General features: G+C 44.0%; 1 non-coding gene across 1 annotated transcript; it reads left to right on the top strand.

Annotated features, from left to right (window-relative positions):
• The first annotated feature begins 5,489 nt into the window (after positions 1-5,489).
• On the top strand, positions 5,490-5,707 carry LOC144596403 (small nucleolar RNA U3). Its single transcript, XR_013547598.1, has one exon. It is a non-coding gene; the product is annotated as a small nucleolar RNA U3 (small nucleolar RNA).
• The last annotated feature ends 9,994 nt before the right edge of the window (positions 5,708-15,701 follow it).

Genomic DNA, 15,701 nt, shown 5'->3' on the forward strand with positions numbered 1-15,701 from the left:
GCTGTCCCCAGGTTTGATAGGTTCTCTTAAGATGCATTTAGAAGCACATAATATGAAAATAAGTAATGTAAGAAAATAACTGCAGATGCTGGTACAAATCGAAGGTATTTATTTCACAAAATGCTGGAGTAACTCAGCAGGTCAGGCAGCATCTCAGGAGAGAAGGAATGGGTGACGTTTCGGGTCGAGACCCTTCTTCAGACCCTTCTTAAAATAAGTAAAGTAATTTCAAAATACCACAAAATGCTTGTGTTTAACCAATTTATTTACCGTCAGGACATTTGACAGGTAGATTGGAGGCGACAGTTTGACGGTCAGGTAAGCGTGGGAATTTTCGCGATGTTTTTGGCCTCAGCCATTACATTTAAAGTGGGCTCCAAACCCAGATATTCAACCCAGAAACCAGATATGCATCTCCCTTACATTTTCAAAGAATGCCCACACACTTTTCACAAAAATCCACTGAACCACTTAAAAAAAAAAAAAAAATTTAATACAGCTATTAGTAAACTGGAAGTAAATCCAGTTTATTCCTTGTTGCAGTGAAGCTTGGTTTGCAAGTAACCCATACAAGGTATTATAATTCAAAGCTCTCAAGTACTTACCGACTTGTCAAGTGATTTCAGCGAAAACCAGGACGCCGGAGAAGCATTGACAGCGTGGGAATTTTCGCGATGTTTCAGAAGACGCTATAATTTCGACCTGACTCGGTATTGTCGTGGTTATTGTCGTCAGGTAAATGAAAAGTTCGGCGATCTGCTACGACTTTGACAATCGCCGGCAGTCGCCAAAAAAATCGCCTAAGTGGGACAGGCCCTTAAGAGTAACCGCCAAACCTGACGGGCTGAGCACAGATCTGGAAGAGTTAATATCACTATATTATTTTTTACTTTAATGAACAATGGAAAATATTTCATTTTGATTCCGCAATGATTCAAACCCTCCAACAGTGAGAGCACTTCAATAATGCCACACCTCATTCAGATCTGTGCATGTTTTTAATGAAATGCTTCACACAATTTTCCTTCTTTGCCAAACCTTCCTTAGCTCTCTTAAATGCTATACATTATCATTATAAAAATATTTTTAAAATATTTAACTTGAGAATAAATTACTGGAAGGTTTAAGATTATTATTAATGGAGAAGCTCCATCTTGGCCACATGTGATTCATGTAATGCAGAAGTAGTGTAGCACACACTCACTAAGTGGTAGAGCTACTGCCTTGCAGCGCCAGAGACCCGGGTTCGATCCTGACATCAGGTGCTTGTCTGTGCGGAGTTTGAATGTTCTCCCCGTGACCTGCGTGGGTTTTATCCGAGATCTTCGGTTTCCTCCCACACTCCAAAGACATACAAGTTTGTAGGTTAATTGGCTTGGTATAAATGTAAAATTGTCCCTAGTGTGTGTCGGGTAGTGTTAAAGTGCTGGGGTCGCTGGTTGGCATGGACTCGATGGGCCGAAGGGCCTGTTTCCGCGTTGTAACTCTAAACTAAACTAAAAGGCAACCAACAATATTTGGATCACGGAAAAAAACCTGCTGGTTCGCGTGCCTCGCTTTCTTTAAAGAATCACAAATATCTGAGAACAGAGATGCTATAAAAATATGGGATATATGAGCATAGCATACGTCTGAATAGTTTATTATTTTCATCCTAAGCAGATTACTTTTAATAATGTATCTTCAGTCCAATTAAAACAAACATTGCAAGAAAATTAATACAGTATCTATAGGAACCATGGTTGACACACTGGTGGGCAAACATTGCAGATGACAAAACACGATGTAGTCCAAACCCCCTGTGTTACACCCAGTCATTCATCTATACATTGACAGTGTACTAGCCTTATTTGACTGTATAAATGAGTTATCTATAACTCAAATAATCAATCAGTCAGTTGGGCAAGAAGTCTGAACGACAATCAGAAGTACTTGAATACTTATAATTTGGAGAATAAATTCATACTTATTTTTTGCCAATTTGTTGTAAATTTCCAAACTTTATTTCCTTCTCTTTATGTTCTGCTTTTGAAAGTGTATTCCTGTTTCGCCACATACATTATATCACATCTGTACGAAATGTTACTGACGAATAGATCGAGGAAAAGTACAAGGAAAATTCAAACATTTTAAAATCCTATTTTATGGACCATCTGGCCTGTGTGAAAAATGTTTTACAAATTCATAATTCCTTTGTTAATTTGAAATGTTTTAATACAAGCTTGCAATTCGATGACAATTGCAAGATCATGCTCCATTTTGGAATCAGTAAGGCAAGTGAAATGGAGGAAGTCAGGAAGTGCTGGCTTCCTGAACAGCTCAGAAAATGTGTGATGTTAAATCTTGTAAAACTTTCTTAATCATTGACCAATTTAACTTCCTGCCCCTATCTCTGTTCCTAGTTATCTCAATTACTTTCCAAATGGTAAAAGATAAATAATATTTGCAACTAAAATATGTTTTCATCATCCGTGGCTTTTTAATATATATTTTTTAATGTTTGACGATAACTAAAGTGTTATTTCTGCCAGCATCATTAGGACTCTGCCACCAGACATGTTCTCCTTCTAATTCAACAATTCAAAGGGATTGCTCCTGTTGTGACTCTCTTGTCCATTCCTTTGTCCCCACCTGTGGTATGGCACCTTTCCATTTCAAGGTTTCAAGGTCAAGATCAGTTTATTGATACATGTACCAATTAAGGTACAGTGAGATTTTAGTTACCATACAGCCATATTAAAGTGAAAAGCAACAAAACACACAACCACATAAAAGTTAACATAAACATCCATCACAGTGGATTCCACAATCCTCGCTGTGACGGAAGGCAATAAAGTTCAATCTTGTTCTCCCGCGGTTAGGGCAGTCAAACCATCCGCCGTCGGGGCGATTAAAGACCTTGCAGCCGACGACCAAAGCCCCCGTCGGAGTGATCGAAACTCCCGCGCCAGGGCGGTTGAAACTCTTTGCGGTATGGAGCTCCCAAGTCGGCCTCTTCTTACCAGAGACCACGGGCTTCATGATGTTAAAGTCCACAGGCCCTGCTGTTGGAGCTTCGATCCTCGGCAAAGGGATCATAACCTCTGCGATGCTAATGTCCCGCACACTCCCGCGGCTTGGAGCGCCCGTCGGTCTCCAGGAACGGCCACCAACTCCACGATGTTAGGCCGCAGTGGGGACGGAGATACGATACAGGAAAAAATCGCATCTCAGTCGAGATAAGAGATTGAAAAAAAGGTTTTCCCCACCCCCCCATATAAAACAAACTAAGGAACACTAAAACATACTTTAACACATACTAAAAATAACAAAAAGAAGAAAGGACAGACACGCTGTTAGCAAGGCAGCCACTGCTGGTGGCACCACCCGGTGTCCACTACAGGAGGTGTAATCTCTGTCCTCTTGCTGGAGTAACTGAAGTGTCTCGACCCGAAACGTCACCAGCTTCTCTCCAGAGATGCTGCCTGTACCGCTGAGTTACTCCAGCATTTTGAGTCTAACTTGTTGGGTGAATTGCGGATAATGATGAGTCTTAGAAGGGACTGAATGGTGTCGGAACAACAACCTTGCTCTTAACGTTGGCAAAACCAAGGAACTGATGGTTGGCTTTTGAAAAGGAAGGTTGAGGATCCACAAACATGTCTTCATCGACGACTCATGGTGGAAAGAGTCAACTACTTCAAGTTGCCGGGGGTGCATATCTCTGAAGATCTGTCCTGAACCCAGGATATTGATACAATAGTAAAGAAAGCCATTCAACGCCTCTATTTTTTCAGAAGATTTGGGCGGCACGGTAGCGCAGCGGTAGAGTTGCTGCTTTACAGCGAATGCAGCGCCGGAGACTCAGGTTCGATCCTGACTACGGGTGCTGCACTGTAAGGAGTTTGTACGTTCTCCCCGTGACCTGCGTGGGTTTTCTCCGAGATCTTCGGTTTCCTCCCACACTCCAAAGACGTACAGGTATGTAGGTTAATTGGCTGGGTAAATGTAAAAATTGTCCCTAGTGGGTGTAGGATAGTGTTACTGTTACGGGGATCGCTGGGCGGCACGGACTTGGTGGGCCGAAAAGGCCTGTTTCCGGCTGTATATATATGATATGATATGATATGATATTGAGGAGATTTGTTATGTCAGTGAATACTCTCTTGAACAGGTGTATAGTATTGAATTGAATTTATTTCCACGCATTTATTCCCTCCCGCCTGGACTACTGCATCTCCCTATACACTGGGATCAGTCAATCATCCCTGTCCCGCCTGCAATTGGGCCAAAACGCCGCAGCGAGACTCCTGACGGGTACCCGTAAAAGGGACCGCATCACCCCGATTCTGGCCTCTCTCCACTGGCTCCCAGTACGGTACAGAATTGATTTCAAGCTCCTCCTATTTGCATACAAAGCCCTAAACGGGCTTGCCCCCCCCCCCCCCCCCCCCCCCCTCCATATCAAAAATCTTCTAACCCACAACACAAACTCCAGGTCCCTCATGTCGACCAATTTGGGGCTACTGACTGTCCTGCGGTCTCGGCTTAAGCTCAGGGGTGACAGCGCTTATTGCGGTTGCAGCTCCTAGACTGGAACAGCATCCCACTCCCCATCAGAACTGCCCCCTCCATCGACTCCTTTAAGTCCAGGCTCAAAACTTACTTCTATTCCCTAGCGTTCACTGCAAACTGTTTATGTCTGTGTAGTTAGGTTTGTGTGCTATTGTATGTTCTTTTTTAGTACCTGCACTGATGTACGGCACAACTTTGGCCAATGTGGGTTGTGTTTAAATGTGCTATACAAATAAAATTGACTTGACTTGACTTGAATAAATTTTATGAGCCAAGTATGCATACATACAAGGAATTTGCCTTGGTGCTTTGCTCACAAGTAACAACATGACATACAGTAACAATTAGTAGGAGAGAGTGCATTGACTGGTTGCATCATGTCCTGGTTCGTCCTCGAACTGCAAAACGTGTTCCATCACGGGTACTGACCTTCCCACCATCGAAAGGATTTATAGGAGATGCTGCCACAAAAAGTTCTCTGTGTCCCTCTTTGACTTGAATATTGGCAGCTTAATTTCCCTCCTGCAACTACCTAATTTCCCTCCTGCAACACTTCACATTCTTTGAATTTGCTGCTACATTAGAATCACCATATCAAAATAAGTTGCAGATTAGTTTCATTTATGTGCACCCATTTTATTGATTGATTGTTTTGCTGACAGATCGGGTCTAGAACGTTACTGCAATAGTTGCCAACAAAGAAGCAAGCTATTGGCCGGTTGCTAATTTATGCAAATGAACATGTACGCTGGGAATGCTAGAGCAACTATATTTCTCCATCATTAGTAAGTTTCTAAATGACGGGAAAAGATTGCTAGAGCTGGTGTTTAATTCCATCCTGGATTTGATAGAGGGTCGAGGATTTAGGGTTTGGTCGGCCTGACTCAAAGGTGTCTTGCTGTGACTGGGGAGCGGCGCGGCGGCAGCTGAACGATAAGGCTATACTTTTAAGGATCATTTCTATAGTCTGTGACTAGAGAAATCGTGTACTAAAGAGTAAGGTCTCACCAACCACGATGAGGAGCTGCAGCGTTCCCTCCTGAGCGCGAAGCGGTCCTCCGGCTTTGTTTTATACAAGTGCTGGTGGATATTGATGACCGTTCCCTGTCCCCATTACGGGGGCTGCGGAGGGAGGAAACGCAGTCTGAGTGGTTGGCCTTCATTATAACGAATAATAGATGAATATCTTTTCACAAAACGTTGGTAACAAGATTGAAATCGCCTATACGCAAAGGCGGCTATTTTAGTAGGCAAAACCAGCCGTCGCATTGCATCTCGCAGTGTAATCGGTGTTGTGGGAGAACAGTATGTGTGATGATGAAACCATTAAAATGCAGAAAATATCTCATCCGTCAACTCTCATTTTGTTGTTATTTTTTTTAAATTTCAATAACAGCTCTGTCCTGGGTTGCCCCCTCGACTCAGTGCAGGTGGTGGGAGAGAGTAGGATGAGATGGCAAAACTAACATCGCTGCTGGGCAACAACTCCCACCCCATGCAGGACACTGTCACTGCACTGAGTAGTATGGGAAATAATACGATATTATTTTATACATGATATTATTTTATACATTAGACATTGTTACGGTATTATTTTATACATTGTTGTTTAAGGTTTGTAACTACTTAGGCAATAGGTGCCTCTCTGTAACTAATTAAGGCGCTCTAGACATTCCTTACCCTTGACACGTCGTGTCTGTAACATAACACTCCTTTGCTTTAGCCTGTACCTTTACTTTAGCCTAGACGATAAGGGTGGCAGAATGTGAAGAGATGCAGACATTCATCAATGAGTAGGATTTAATGGTGGCAAGAGAAGAGATAAGGAAAGACATAGGCCTTGGGGTGATGGATGGATGTGAGGGATGGACTAGCAGGAAATAAGGGAGGCGAAATATGAAGGGATGTGAGCATTGAGATAAGGATATATTACTAAATGGGATTTAATGGTGGCGGAACAAACGGGTACTACAAAGAAATGAAGGACTGAATAAAGGAGTGTGGGTATGAGGTAATGTAAAGGAGATAAGGTTTAGAATAATCCTATAAAAATAGGCTGCCCGGTGTACTAAGTGGGCAGTCAGATGGTTGGCATCCTGATTGTTCCAGCCGTTGTTTGCAAATAAAGGCTTTTAACTTCTTGAAGAATTCTCCGTGTCATCTGCTTCATTTTGAACACCGTTAACCACGACAAAATTGGCGTAGTCGGCAGGATCGGAAAGAGGCCCATTCGATAACAGACGACAAGCTAAAGGCGCTTCCAAGCCCGTCAGGGGCTCCCCGGTTCAACAGGTAAAGGGTGGCCACCCGCAAAAAGTTAGGCGGTTTTCCGCTTTATTTGGACTAATAGCCTGTTGAAAATGGGGGACCACTGTTGGCACAGGAGCACCCAGGCGGTCCAAGGGCCTCTCCGATCCAAAGAATCTGTCTAAACTATTCTAAAAAGAGACCCGGAGGATTGCTCAAGAAGGCTGCGCAGTGGGGTAAGTAGAAAATAGATAAGTTAAGAAAGTGGATTTGTGACGTCACTAAGACCTCGTAGATACCGCCCTAAGAGGATAGGGGACTGAATAGACGAGGCGTCCTGTGGATACCGCTCTAGTTAACTAGGGATCACTCTGGTTAGCTAGGGGTCTGTACGGACAGGATAAAACGTCCTGTGGATACCACTCTAGTTAACCAGGGATTACTCTGGTTGGCTAGGGGTCTGTACATCAAAAATTGGAATAATTGGATAGCATAAAAAATAAAAATTGCAAAATATTAAAGGAATATAGTAGAACTGTAGAAAATAGAAATAGCGTAGTAGGTAGCATAGTGACTATAGAGACGGAACGGAGTGAGAACAAGGACTGCATTTAAATTGGCTGACCAAGTGCACTAAAATAAGACAAGTACAATGAATAAAATAACTGCAGTTGAAATACTAAGTAAGAAATTCCCCGTATCCAAAGAGGATATTAAAAAACACTCTGAAAAGATGGGGAAAAAAGGACGGAAAAATTAGTCACAAAATGGCCCAGGGAAGGCACATTTGATATAAGTATGTGTGACGAAATGGAAGTGCTGATTAAGAACTACAAGCCTAAGGATAAATCAGAAATCCGAGTAACGAAAAAGGAAAAAGAACTAGACGTGCTTAAATTGTTTAGAATAGGAGAGAGGCTGAGGAAAGCATACCAGGAAAAGAATACCACCCCAAACAAGAGTGAAAAACCCGAAAAACAGCATGAAAGTCAGGAGCTTCAGGGGAAAAAATCAACTCTGTACCCCAGCCTAAGGGACCCTGGGTATCCCCCTCCCTATTCCGGCCAGGACGGAATAAAGCAGTGTCCTTTGGTAAAAGGGAATAGTGGAGATAGAGGGAGAAGTCACAACTTGGAACGATGAGCAAGACATAAAGGAATATAGACAGAGAAGGGGGCAGCGAGAAAAGGAAAGGATGAAGCAAGAAGCACGGGAACTAGAAGCAGACATCAAAAGGCTGCAGGACCTCAAGGACCTCAGGGACAGAAAGATTTATGGGACCCGTCAGGCAGCAAATGAGGAGTATGAGGGAGACAGCAACGCAGAATCACAGGCGCGTAATCAGCAGGCATCAGAGAGAGGGCAAAACTGAGAATGAAGCAGAATTAGAAAGTGATGGGGAAAGAACAAGGGAGCGTAGAAGGGAAATAGAGGCATCCATGAAGCTCTTAGAGATAGAGATAAGGGAGTTGGAAAAAGATATGGAAAGAAAAAGAAAGGAAAGCCAGGGGTACGCCCAGAGAAGAATGAGGTGGGAAAGTGTGCAGATAGAACCACAACAAGAGATGGTGAACGGGAGACAGGAGCTGAGGGGGAGAATGATGCCATTTCATCTCCATTAACAACTGTAAATCCCCCACCGCTCCCCTCCCCCAAGGTGTCCCCCAAGGCTCAGTCCTTGGCCCCCTCCTCTTCATCCTCTACCTGTTCCCCCTTGGTCAATTAATCCGCCGTCATGGTCTCAACTTCCACTGCTTCGCCGATGATATCCAGCTCCTCATCTCCACCAAGTCAATCTCCACCACCACACACTCTACACTGACAAACTGCATCACTGAAATAAAATCTTGGCTTCAATCAAATTTCCTCAAAATCAACTGCAACAAATCTGAAATCATCATCATTGGTCCAAAAACGCTCACCAAATCCACCCAAAACTTCATCCTCAATATTGATGGTCTCCCAGTATCCACCTCCCCTCACATCCGGAATCTTGGAATCATCTTTGATCAAACCCTTTCCTTCATCAAACACATCACAAAGACAGCCTTCTTCCACCTCAAAAACATTGCCCGTCTCCGTCCATCCCTCTCCTCCACAGCTGCAGAAACCCTCATCCACGCCTTCATCACCTCCCGTCTGGACTACTGCAACAGCCTCCTCTATGGCTCACCCTCAAAAATCATCAGTAAACTTCAATACATTCAAAACTCCGCTGCCCGTCTACTCACCCACTCCCCGATCCATGACCATATCACCCCCGTCCATTACAAGCTCCACTGGCTCCCCATCCCCCAGAGAATCCAGTACAAAATCCTCCTCATGACCTACAAAGCCCTCCATAACCTGGCCCCATCCTACCTGACTGACCTCCTCCACAGGCACACTCCCACCTGCACCCTCCGCTCTGCTGCTGCCAACCTCCTGTGTCCCCCCCATCCGGACCAAACTCAGATCCTGGGGGGACAGGGCTTTCTCCATCGCTGCTCCCACCCTCTGGAACTCACTACCCCAAACCGTCAGAGACTCCTCCTCACTCACCACATTCAAAACATCACTGAAGTCTCACCTGTTCAGCACTGCCGTCAACCACTGACCGTCACCTCACCTTCTGTCTCCTTTTTCTGTTCGTTTACTTATTTATCTATTTATTTTCTTCTCTATGTTCTAGTAATCCCGGTAAAGCGTCTTTGAGTGTTTGAAAAGCGCTATATAAATGTAATGCGTTATTATTATTATTATTATTACTTTTGAAAAAGGCAGGACACACCCAGTATATTCCTTGGGCGACCCGAGACCTAGAAGGGCTGAGAAACGCCTTGCCCAACATATATGACGGGGCAGGAAAATGGATTAGGGCCTTTGAGGAGAAAACTATGGGACGATTATTGGCTATGGGAGATTTGAAGGCACTACTGGTGAAGGTAATGGGAACCACGAAATTCGCAGAACTGTTTGAAATGGCTGGGATAAAAAAACGCAAATAACCCGATGATTGATGGCCAGTCATTTGACCTAGTCAGACCGAGGGTATGGCAGGCCCTCAGAGACTGTTACCCGCTCAAGGCGGACCCAAAGACATTGAGGGGAGACCCGCTGGGGGACACGGATGCCCCCTCCGGTTAAGTCCAGACTGGAGGAAGTGGTGGGATTGTCAATCATACCCCACTCCCAGTTCAGGGACCACCTGGTTCATGCAGTCGACAAATATCGTAAAGAGGGACAAAAAATGGTGAACAAACAAGAAGAGGTGCAGAGAAAGGTGATGCAAATGCAACTAGAAGAACTAAAAAAGAAAGAACGTGAAAAAGGAAAGAAAATGCTGGCAGTAACAGCAGACCTGGCTGAAACAGCAGAAGTGAACGATACACCAATGCACAGTGAGTCCTAATGCAGAGCCAGACGGGGGCTGGATAATCCCATGCCAATAATAAATGTCTTTGGGGGAGCTTCTCCTCAAATGTCCTATCAGGGGCAAATCAGATCAGGGAATTAGCCCCGACAGGATTGGGGCCCTCAAGGGGGAGCACAAGGAAGGGGAAGAGGAAGGCCAGTAGGCAGACAGGTAGTTGATAGAATATGTTGGGGATGCACCGGAGGCAGCATACTTTTCAGTGATAGATCTTTGTTCAGCATTCTTTAGCGTGCCGTTAGCAGAAAGATGCCAGTTTTTGTTTACGTTTACTTACAGGGGCATTCAATATACTTATACTAGGATGCTGCAGGGATTTAAACACTCGCCTCATGTTTTCAATCAGGTACTGAAGGCAGATTTGGAAGGTAAATCCCTACATAGTACGTTAATACAGTATGTGGATGATTTGTTGGTCTGCTCTGAGAGTGAGGAACAATGTGAGCAAGACACCCTGATTCTTTTGGAAAGGTTGGTGTACGGAGGCCATAAAGTGTCCAGAAAGAAGTTGCAATTTTGTAAGCAACAGGTGGATTATTTAGGATGACTGATCTCCGAAGGAGTAAAGGCTATAGCACCAGGTCAAATTGAGGCAATAATGAAAGCTCCCAAGCCTCAGACAGTAAAGCAAATGATGACATTTTTGGGAATGTCTGGATATAGCTCAGACTGGATTCTAGAATATGCTGAAATTGTGATGCCATTGAGAAAAATACTGAAGGAAGCGGGACACACAAATTTGAGAAATGTTTTACAATGGAATGAGGAGGCAGAGACAGCTTTTAACACCATTAAGCGAGAGTTACAGTCAGCCCCAGCCCTGGCCCTGCCAAATTATGAGAGAATCTTTCACTTGTACGTTTCCAACAGGCAGGAGGGCTATGCTGCAGCAGTACTGACGCAGGAAACAGGCATAGGTAAAGCTAAGCAGCCTGTAGCTTACTACAGTACAAAATTGGATGAGGTGGCGCAGGGTTACCCACCCTGCTATCAGGGACTGGCTGCGTTGCACTATGCGTATGACAAAGCCTCATCTATAACCATGGGCTATCCTGTAACTATATATATACACCATAAAGAAGTAGAGCTGTTGGAGAAGGGGAAGTTTGTATTAACACCGGCCAGAATAATAGCATTTCAAATGCTGTTGACATTCCCAGACATTACAATACAAAGATGCACCACAAGTAACATAGCTGATTATGTTCCACTTGACTATGAGGGGGAGCCCCATGATTGCGTTGGGGAAACGATGTTTTTTTCTAAATTAAGGACGGAATTACAATCAGAACCATTGAATGATGAGGACAAGAAAGTTTTGTTTGTGGATGGTTCATGCTATAGGGATTATGATGGCAATCATGCAGGATTTGCAGTAGTGCAGCAGGACTAATCGGGTTTTCAAACAATCAGATTAGAAGCTTGCCCACAACCTTGTTCAGCCCAGTTAGCAGAGATTAAGGCTTTAACAACAGCGTGCAAAATGATGGAGGGTGAGAAAGCTGACATTTACACAGATTCAGCATATGCACATGGGGTCTGTCACCTGTTTGGGGCAGTATGGAAGCAGCGTGGCTTCAAGAAAAGCAATGGGGACCCCATACAGCATTTTCAGCAAATTTCAGACCTAATAAAGGCACTGACTAAACCTAAGGCACTAGCTATCGTTAAATGCCAGGCACATAAAAAGGGAAACGACATGATCACAAAGGGCAATCATGCCGCAGACGAAGCAACCCACACAGGAGGATATAGTTGCAATGCAAGGTAGGGCTACTTTAGCTGAACAAACAATGTGGAGACAGAGGGGAGCCAAACAGAATGTAGAGGGCCTGTGGACTACGGATGGACGAATGTTTGCTGGCAGCACCTACACCTCTGCTAACCATTCTCATCTCAGAAGCGCATGGGCTAGACCACTGTGCAAGGGGGGAAGTGTTAAGAAAGATAAAGAGAGATGGGTTTTGGCCACCCTATCTACAGGCTTCAGTAGATTATATTTTGTCACAATGTGAGATATGTGCTCAAAACAATGTTAGAAAGGGAATAACAACACCTATAGGACATATAGGTCCTTTTTCAGTCAGAGAGTGACTGAAAGAACTTTTTCAGTCAGAGAGTGGTGAAGGGGTGGAATTCTCTGCCTCAGAAAGCAGTGGAGGCCAGTTCGTTGGATGCTTTCAAGAGAGAGCTGGATAGAGCTCTTAAGGATAGCGGAGTGAGGGGGGTATGGGGAGAAGGCAGGAACGGGGTACTGATTGAGAGTGATCAGCCATGATCGCATTGAATGGCGGTGCTGGCTCGAAGGGCTGAATGGCCTACTCCTGCACCTATTGTCTATTGTCTATTGTCTATATACCTGTGCCCGAAGGACCATTTAGGCACCTGGTTATTGACTATGTGGACATGCTGAAAAAAGTAAGAGGGAAAAGGTATATGCTGGTAGTAATTGATAGATTTAGCAGATGGGTGGAGGCAGTACCATCTAAGGATTTAGGTGCAGGAACTGTAGTCAAGTTTCTGACAAATGAGGTCATCCCACGATTCGGTATACCAACCGAAATCAGTTCCGACAATGGAGCGGCTTTTATTCAAAAAACAGTTAAGTTGGTACTGCAAGCCCTAAGAGTGAAACAAAGATTTGGGTGTGTATACCACCCTCAATCTCAGGGCATGGTAGAAAGAGTTAATGAAACATTGAAGGCTAAATTAAACAAGATTTGCGCAACTACAAAGTTAAATTGGATTGATGCCCTGCCATTGGCATTAATGAGCTGTCACATGCAAACTAATCGAATAACTCATTTAACACCACATGAGATGCTCACTGGCAGACCCATGCCAATACCCAAAGGGAGAGGTCCCTACAAGGGACCAAGCCTGGAACAATTAGAGGTAGAACTTAAACAATACATGCAACAGTTAACTATGATACACAAGTCTATTTACACGCAGGAAAAGCAAAAGGAGCCAGAGACGGACCAGGGAGAAGGACCTATTAAACCCGGAGATCAGGTCTATGTGCGAGCCTTTCGACGAAGGTGGAATGAGCCGAGAAGGGAAGGACCGTTCACAGTAACTAAGGCCTCACCGACTGCTGTTCAGGTAGAGGGCCGGTCCACGTGGTACCATCTCAATCATTGTACAAGGACTGTCCCACAGGCACAACCTGTGAATGACCTCGAGGTAAACGGGAAAGAGAACGAAAATACAGGAGTGAAAGCTACTGCGAATCAGCTGCCGTTGTTCCAGGATACGGGCAAATTTCACCTCCAAGAGAAACAGATCCCTCCGATAGAATACTATACTGTTAAGCAATTTACTCTGGAAAATTACTAAGAACATAGTTGTAAGGGAAGCTGGGTCTTTTTTCCTACCCTAGACATATGGGGGTAGGTTTTTGGCTGAGTGACCCAGGATGTTAGCATGTTGGAAGAAGAACACTGACAAACTGCACATCTATCTATCTTATCTTATATTATACTACTAAAACTCAGATCTTGTATATATATATTTTTTGGGTTTGACCTGAATATTTGATATATTTGTTCGCGCGTAACAGCGATTGCGGCAAAACGGTGAGCAGTAGCGCGACGGTTTTCGCACCGCCTTAATCGCCAACCTCCCAAACGACCGGCCGTGATATTTTCATTTGATTTAGTCGCATGTTTTTTAAGTTACAGAGGTTTTAAAGCGCTGCCCCCCCCCCCTTTTTCAGGGGGGCGCTGTGGTGCAGATTCAGTCTTCAGCTTGTGACGGCTACATTGTTTCGAAAAGTTTCCAGAAAAGCACTCAAGTCAAGTCAATTATGTTTGTATAGCACATTTAAAAACAACCCACGTTGACCAAAGTGCTGCACATCTGATTAGGAAAATTAAAAAAAAGGAAGTTATAGTGGTCACTTGACATACACAGATCAGGAGGACGGGCCCAACGGGCACACTTGGAGATTAAGAGTGGGGCTGGGGGAGGAGAGAATAGGGGGTGTGGGGACGGGCCCAACGGGCCCGCTTTGCTAGTTCTTTATAAAATCCTAAGTTGGGGGGCTAATGGTTGAGAGTGGATTTATGATTTGAGTTAACAACATGTGCATTTTTTGGTTTTCTTTTTCTGTGAGACCGTGTAGGTCTCAAAGGGGGGAATATGGGAGATAATACGATATTATTTTATACATGATATTATTTTATACATTAGACATTGTTACGGTATTATTTTATACATTGTTGTTTAAGGTTTGTAACTACTTAGGCATTAGGTGCCTCTCTGTAACTAATTAAGGCGCTCTAGACATTCCTTACCCTTGACACGTGTCTGTAACATAACACTCCTTTGCTTTAGCCTGTACCTTTGCTTTAGCCTAGACGATAAGGGTGGCAGAATGTGAAGAGATGCAGACATTCATCAATGAGTAGGATTTAATGGTGGCAAGAGAAGAGATAAGGAAAGACATAGGCCTTGGGGTGATGGATAGATGTGAGGGATGGACTAGCAGGAAATAAGGGAGGCGAAATATGAAGGGATGTGAGCATTGAGATAAGGATATATTACTAAATGGGATTTAATGGTGGCGGAACAAACGGGTTCTACAAAGAAATGAAGGACTGAAGAAAGGAGTGTGGGTATGAGGTAATGTAAAGGAGATAAGGTTTAGAATAATCCTATAAAAATAGGCTGCCCGGTTACTAAGTGGGCAGTCAGATGGTTGACATCCTGATTGTTCCAGCCGTTGTTTGCAAATAAAGGCTTTTAACTTCTTGAAGAATTCTCCGTGTCATCTGCTTCATTTTGAACACCGGTAACCACGACAGTAGCTCCTTCAGTGAGAGACTCCTTCACCCTAAGTGCGGGAAGGAGAGAAATAGGAGGTCCTTCCTTCCTGCTGCGGTGAGAATGCACAACCAGCACTGCTCCCAGCAGACGAGTCAACAATAACAGCTAAGTTTAAGTTTAAAGATCACGAAGCAGCAACTCCTCAAGAAATAGTTATAAATGTCAATTATCAACTTATCCAAGAAGTTGAACAAAAATAATTGTTTGCAAACATTTTATATACGAAGAAATCGCAGAGAGTTATGAACAGTGCCCAGTCTAGCACACAGAATCTGCCTTTCCCAAAATGGCACTAAAATTTACCCATGCCCTACTACGGTTTTCGGAGTTGAGTGGTCTATCTTGGTACTCTAGTATCTTTGGTACTAACGTTCCCACCATCAAAATGATTTTTAGGAGACTCGACCAAATGGATCCGTTGGGCCCAAACCTCTCCTGCATTGGTGCAGCACCCTCTCCTCCCCACTCCGCTCTCCTCCCTCACGCTCTCCTCCCTCTCCCACCCCCCCCCCTCCCTCCCTAGGAGATAGATTTAAACTTTAAAATGTGAATAACTTTAAAAATATAACACCGATTTCAATGAAACTTCCATTAGCACCAAAGGGACGACGGTGAGTAAGGTGGGCCTAAAATTGTCGCGCTATCGTGTACCATTTTG

This window comes from Rhinoraja longicauda, chromosome 8 (assembly GCF_053455715.1).
Source record: "Rhinoraja longicauda isolate Sanriku21f chromosome 8, sRhiLon1.1, whole genome shotgun sequence".
Taxonomy (NCBI): Eukaryota; Metazoa; Chordata; class Chondrichthyes; order Rajiformes; family Arhynchobatidae; genus Rhinoraja; species Rhinoraja longicauda.